Genomic DNA, 7040 nt, shown 5'->3' with positions numbered 1-7040 from the left:
ATTTTTTTTCTATCTTATGTGGGTCATTTTTAAATTGTAGCCCATTTTATGAGGGCATTGTTTCGATCCACCTTAGTAGTGCCACTGTTAATTTTGGTATTGTAAATAGTAATAATATATATACTTGTTGTATTTAGTAACGATTGACAGTTTTCTTTCTGGTTCTTTCCTCCATTCAAACCTTTGAACTAGTTAATTTATTAATATATTTTGTTAGTGGCTTTCTAATAATTTGTTAATATATCTTAAATATTAATTTGAAGTTGTATACAATAACAAAAAGAATTATGAATAAAAAAATCACCATTAATTATCTAGATACATTTTTTTAATAGAAAATTCCAATCATAATTTTGATTTACTTTGTTCTTGATTTCATTTTTTTTGATAGAGGATTCCAATACAAATATTTTAGTATTCTTTTCAGAATTTTTATTCTCTTGTTTGCTATTTTTCCATGAACGTCCAACACAAAGTTTTTTTTTAATAATAAACCTATTTACAATTGATGTCCAAAAATCTATACATAAAAAACTCATAATTTATCAAATCTATAGTCATTAGAAAGTTCGTTCTGAGTACTTGTGTCATGCAAAGTGACTTGTCTTCATTGTTCCATCGAAGCATGATTCCTAAGGTCAAAAGCCATGAAAATTGGAGAGTTTTTGGCCTTCAGAAAAAAAGACTAATTAGGCACTTTCGATAGAAAGTACTTCCCATCGAAAGTCCAAGGGTAAAATTACCGAGATTAATAGAATTGAAATTGGAATCCATTGTGAGAAAACCTTGTTGTAAATTTGTTTAACAATAATTGAAATAAATTATGAGATCTAACACACATAAAAACACCATAACCTACTTAAAATATGCCCCATCAATGCTTCCTCGCAATTACTCAAACCCCTTCCAAATCCAATATGCATAGACAAAATTAATCACATGGAATTGCTATATTTCTATGATAACATGTGATCATGCTTAATTTTGTATTATGCAAAACCCTATAGATGAATAATACATGTCTTGCCATCATGAAGAGATGCTTTCAATTACACAGTGAAATAGTTGGCGAGTGTAAAATTAGAGTTACGAAAGGCGTGTTGGAAAGGAAATTGAATGCGCAAGTTTGCGATGAAATAGCCAACAAGTGTAAAATTGAAGTTACCAAAGGTGTATTAGAAATAAAACTAAGGTTTGGATCATATCGTCTAAGATGTGAAGGACGGTCCCTAAGGAAGATGAGAGGACATAATTTGTAAGTTTTGTGACGAGGGAGTGGTGGAAACAGAGTGAGACTATGTGAAAGATTGCATCACATATGAGGATATTTGCAACCAACGCAAGGATATTCACAACCAACACAAGGAAACTTTAAAGGTGAACAACATAAAAGAGCTCTTGGAAGGGCCAAGACTCCACAAGGGGGCCATCTTATGTAGATCCATAACAAAAGGGATAGCTTGGAGAAATCTCAACTAAGGAATCCTATATTGGTCTGATAGACCGTTGGTCTCGTAAACGTCATTAAAAAAAATCTTTCGTTTCGTTTTGTCTCCATATCCCAAATATCTTCTTTACACATTATCCACACAACTTCTCGTCTTTTTGAACCCCACTTTTCTTTATCCAATTAATTAGAGAAGGTCATTGTGTGTAGTTGAGGAAAGACATTTAGAGGAAAGCACATTAAACCATCCAAGTATATCCACAAGGGAGCCATCTTATGTAGATCCACAACAAAAAAGACAGCTTGAAAAAATCTCAACTAAGGAATCTTATATTAGTTCGATAGACCGTGTCATTAAAAAAATCTTTCATTTCGTTTCGTCTTCATATCCCAAATATCTTCTCTACGCATCATCACCACAACTTCTCGTCTTTTTGAACCCTAATAAACAACTAAAGATACCAACTGTAGTCTGCCGTCTAGACATTCTCCGCTACAGAGCATCATTTACCCTTCAAAGCCTTGAAACTTCTTGTACCTAGTATTAGTCGATCTCTCTTACCAGTTCTATTTTCCCATATTCCTTGTATTCATGGCGTCTTCCTCATCACTTCACAAACGTTCTCGCAGTGAACTTGAAAGGGAAACTTTAACCGCATCTAAACAATTATATGATGCATTCATCAACCACCGAGGCCCTGACACCAAAGATACTGTGGCTTTTGCCCTCTATGATTCACTTGAGGAAAAGGGATTTTGTATATTTCTTGATGATCAAAAATTAGAGCTGGGAGATTCAATTGACTCTACCTTAAGAGATGCCATTTACGACTCCTCTGTGCAAATCGCCATATTTTCACCACGATATGCGGAGTCCCCATGGTGTCTTAATGAGCTGGTTGACATGCTCAAAACAAAGGCTCTGTTTATACCCATATTTTGTAACGTGAAGCCTTCTGATGTTCGATACTCTGACAAGGGAGTCTATAAAGATGCCTTCGTTGATCATGAAAAGAAGGGGAGATACAGCAAGGAGACGCTTAGCGACTGGAAACAGGCCCTCCGTTCTTCTGCAACTTTCTCTGGCCACGAATTCAACACATCGAAAGAGTAAGGCTTTTTTAAATTTATTTTTTCTTTAAATCCAGTACAATTTAGTGTTTCTGTGTTTTCTATTTTTATTTTTGCTACTCAATATCTCCTTCATGTTGATCTTTGAACGCTTTGGAAATGATCAGTAATGTCGAGGAGCTGTGCACAAAGATTTCCTTGGCTGTGCAACATAGGGTTGGAAAGAACTTTCCAAGAGATGCGGAAAGTGCATCTGATGCAGCGTCAACAAGTAGATCAGCAAAGTGGAAGAAATCAAGTCTTCTGCCCAGAGACTCACATCCGGTGGGCATCCATTCCAAGGTTGAAGAAATAAAAGGCTTGTTGGAAAACCCGGAAAATCAGGTAATAGCCGTTGTTGGTATGGGCGGCCTGGGGAAGACATTTCTTCTCCAAAATGTCTACAGTTCCATAAAATCCAGGTTTGAAAACTCTATTTGGCTCTCAATATCTAAATCTTATTCTGTCAAGGGTTTGCAACATGATATAGCCTTCCATCTAGGTTTAAAAAGTGAGATTGTGGATGGTGCTTTATCTGAAGAGAAGGCGGCTGAAATAATTCATGGCCGTCTGGAAGGGAAAAAATCTCTGATCGTGTTGGATGATCTGTGGGAGTTGTCCACAGAAGACGATCTTTTATATAAACTTGGCCTGCCAGCTCATAAAGATTGTAAAGTTGTGGTGACCACGAGAAATAAGGAGGTTGCACTAAACTCAAAAGCTCATATTTATGAGATGGAAACATTGTCAGATGAAGACGGTTGGAGGCTCTTCTGTATCTACGCATTTCCAAATATCAAGGGAAATGAAGCACCAGCGCACATGGAAGAAATGGGTCGAGGGATTGTAAAACAATGTGGAAATTTGCCTCTTGCTATCAAAACGACAGCAGCATCTCTCGCTAGACACACAGATCTGAGCAAATGGGAGTCCAAGCGCCTTCAGCTGGAAAGGGCTTTTATTCCCTTTGGAGAGCATGATCCTGTCATGGATATACTAAAATTGAGTTACGATTCCTTGCCACCACATCTTAAACCCTGTTTCGCTTATCTTTCTTTCTTCCCTGAGGATGCCAAGATAGACTGCGAAGATCTGGTATATCTATGGATAGCAGAGGGTTTTATCCCAGCAGAAGCAGGAGAAAAGGAGTGGGATAAGGCGAGGAATTGGATAGACCAACTTGACCAGCTGTGTCTACTTCACCTATGGGAAGGATATAACGATGAAAGTCATAGGTCTCTTACCATATTTTGTACAATTCATGATCTGCTGCATGATTTGGCCATAAATATTTCGAGAGAAAAGAAATGTGCTTTTTCTCTTGAGGAGGCCTCCAGTACACACACAAACGGCGCCTCTGGCCTGTGCCGGATTTTATTGGCCAAGCAAAATATAAATACTAATGCCCTCTCACAGATCCGTCCTGCTTATCTCCGAACACTCTCTCTGTCTCAGAATGGGGAGATGAGAAGAATTCCAGAAGACTTGTTTAAGAGAATGAGAGGACTGCGTGTTCTGGATCTGAGCAACACAGGGATCTCTACATTGCCAGAGTCCCTTAAAAATATGATACTTGTTAAAGTCCTCAACTTAAGGGGTACAAATATAAGAGAGGTACCGGAGTGTGTGAGACATCTGAGAAGTCTCTTGTTTCTTGCATTGCCTAGCCATTGCACGGAACTACCAGAATGGATAAATGAACTTAAATGTCTTGAGCATTTAGAAGGTTTTAGTCTTTTTCGCATGCCAAAGGGAGCAGCAACAAAGCTGGTCTCTTTGAGAACGTTCCGCACACGCATGTGGGTGGAGCTAGAATCCATAGAAGATGGTTTGGCCCATATGACTCAGCTTCAGGAAATAAGCTTCAGAGTTGAGCATGAGACTGAACTGAAGCGGATCGATGAAGGGCTCCCTGCGCAACTGGGGAGGATGCGTTTTCTCTCAATAGGTAATAGGATTGGTGATCGGCGTGCTAGGGAGCTTCAAAATCTTCCGCAGAAAGTAAGAGCAATGAATCATTTAGAAAGACTTGCATTAAACTATTTTGTAGTGCCAAGTTGGATGTGTGATTTGGCAAATCTGAGGCAATTGGAGTTACGTGATTGTCACTGCATTGATTATCCTCAGTTGGAGGGAATGCCCAATCTAGTGAAGTTAGTGTTGAGTAGAAATATATTGTGCAGCAAATTGCCGAAGGAGTTTGGAAAGCCCGGAGCATTTCCACAACTCCGTTTTTTCACAATCAGTGACTACGAAAAATTAGAGGAGTTCCCGGAATTGGAAGAGGGAGCAATGCCAAATCTCGAGGATTTGAGTCTAGGGCATTGTTACGGTTTAAATAAAATTGGACGGCATTGGAAAGGTTGAAAAGTTTAAAGGTGTTCACTTACTCAAGTTGGGCGGCTAAGGAATTGGTAGAGACCTTAAAGGAAGGTGGGGACTATTGTAACAAAATCAAAGCCATAAATCCCTATCTAACCATTAAATCAAAGCCATAAATCCCTATCTAACCATTATAAGATGGCAGGGCTAAGGAATTAGCGAGACATTAGAGATTTTACAAATCTTCATTCCTATTTTTAGAATTTTACTTGAATTGTTTGTTTCACTCAGAGCATGAGTGGGAAGACGCAATTTTTTGAGTAAGCTTGGAGTTGCAGATAGACTCCAAAAAGTAGTGTCAATGGGACACATTATGTTTAAATATGAATACAAAGATATAAATAAAAATATATTATGTTTAAATATGAATATAAAGGTGTAAATAGAAAACATGAGACATTTATTTTAGGTGTTTGTGATGATCGAAAATATAATTTAAAAAAATATCATTATTTTCCCTTCAAATCTAATTTAAATCTATGTTAAAACTAGAATCAAATTATTTAATTTGAGAGACAATAGATTATCAAGTAATTAAGATTAAAAAGATATTTAGTTCTTTATTATTATTAGATTTTATAAAGTTTTTAATATTTTTTTAGACTTGATTCTTAATGAACTCATAACCAATCAATTTTACCACAATAAAGGTATATATATATATATATATATAAACAAATTTAAGAATATGTATTAAATTTTCATTATCATTATCAAAAAAATTGTATATTTTATCCTTTTCATATATTTGAATATCAAATAATATAAAATATAATATATTGATTACAAAACTCTTCGGTAACAAATATTTTTAAATTAATATAGTAATATAATTATGCAACCGATTGAAAAATGGCGAACATAGCGAAAAAAGAATCTAACTCCAAAAAAGTAGAATGTCTCCCTCTGACGATCATTTGTGGCAAAAATCAGAACCCTAATCAGACATTTAGACCTAAAAACCAGTGCACTGCTGCACCTTCTCCCCTAAAGATTAGAAATTGCTTCAAAGTATTATCAATAGATCAGGGGGGAATTCAATCAAACAAAAATATTGAAAGGAAAAATAGATTCAGAGCCCTAGTTCGTCTCCACAAAGAAAGAAATGAAGAAATCTCCAAAATCCATAAGGGCTCTAGATATCAAGAGGGAACCGATTGGCAACAGGTTATAAACAGAAAAGCCAAAAGATCAAGCAATATCCAAACAAGGAAGCAGTCAAGAACAATTGAAAAAATAGATTCAAAACCAAAAAAGATTTCTTCTGCAAGACAAAATACACAAATATTGGGGATCACAATAAATTTTTAGGAGCACCAGGAGAGTCCACCAATCAAACTTTGATCACTTTGGTTAATCCTCGCCCTAAAATCATCGCGACTGCTAATAGTATCCCTTTAGGTTTTTTTAAAGCTAGCCCACCCTTGCAAACTGACTGATGACTGAGTATTTTACCCTTTGTTTCCACTAATGCCTTAGCCTACATCCCCCCTCATAGAAAATGACAGGTAAATACCCTAAAAAATGGAGAAAGCAAAACTACCTATCCAAAAGGAGAAAATTCTACTAAAAATATTGACATTTAATTATAAGTAATGAATCTAGTGAAAATAGATGACATGAATGTTCCACATTAGGAGTATATGCTTTCTGGAATGACCTAGAAAACCACAAAGCAAAACTGGTAAAAAAGTCTAGCAAAGATCTGCTACTCCCAAGTAAGTATCATTACATATGCTAAGCATTTGTTGTATCTACATTGCCTAAACATTAACATTAGGAATGAATTAGTTACATTATCAAACTATTTTTACAAAGGCTACCCACTCAAATTTATGACATGGGAACCAAATTTCAATGAAATTATCAATAATAAAATGCAAGTATCAAAGTGGTTTGAATGTGAAAACTATCCACCTGAATTAAATAACATTGAAATTGTGAACAAGATAGGGAACTCTTTAGGAAACTGTATAGGTATATAATCAAACTTTAGTACTTCCAACAAGATCAAAATTTTAATCAACACAGAGATAGGTCAAACATAGATTAATACAAAAATAATAATAACAAATAGATCAATTTACAAAATAACCTTCTC

The 7040-nt window shown here is 35.8% G+C and overlaps 1 pseudogene across 1 annotated transcript; it reads left to right on the top strand.

Annotated features, from left to right (window-relative positions):
* The first annotated feature begins 1915 nt into the window (after positions 1–1915).
* Positions 1916–5147, top strand: LOC149565942 (putative disease resistance protein At1g58390; annotated as a pseudogene). The gene is made up of 2 exons (XR_016362093.1): positions 1916–2557; positions 2686–5147. The product of XR_016362093.1 is annotated as a putative disease resistance protein At1g58390 (transcript).
* Positions 5148–7040: the final 1893 nt, after the last annotated feature.

This window comes from Cupressus sempervirens, chromosome 3 (genome assembly GCF_028749045.1).
Source record: "Cupressus sempervirens isolate cs-2001-9-10 chromosome 3, ASM2874904v1, whole genome shotgun sequence".
Lineage (NCBI taxonomy): Eukaryota > Viridiplantae > Streptophyta > Pinopsida > Cupressales > Cupressaceae > Cupressus > Cupressus sempervirens.
This window is presented reverse-complemented; position numbering and strand designations above follow the sequence as displayed.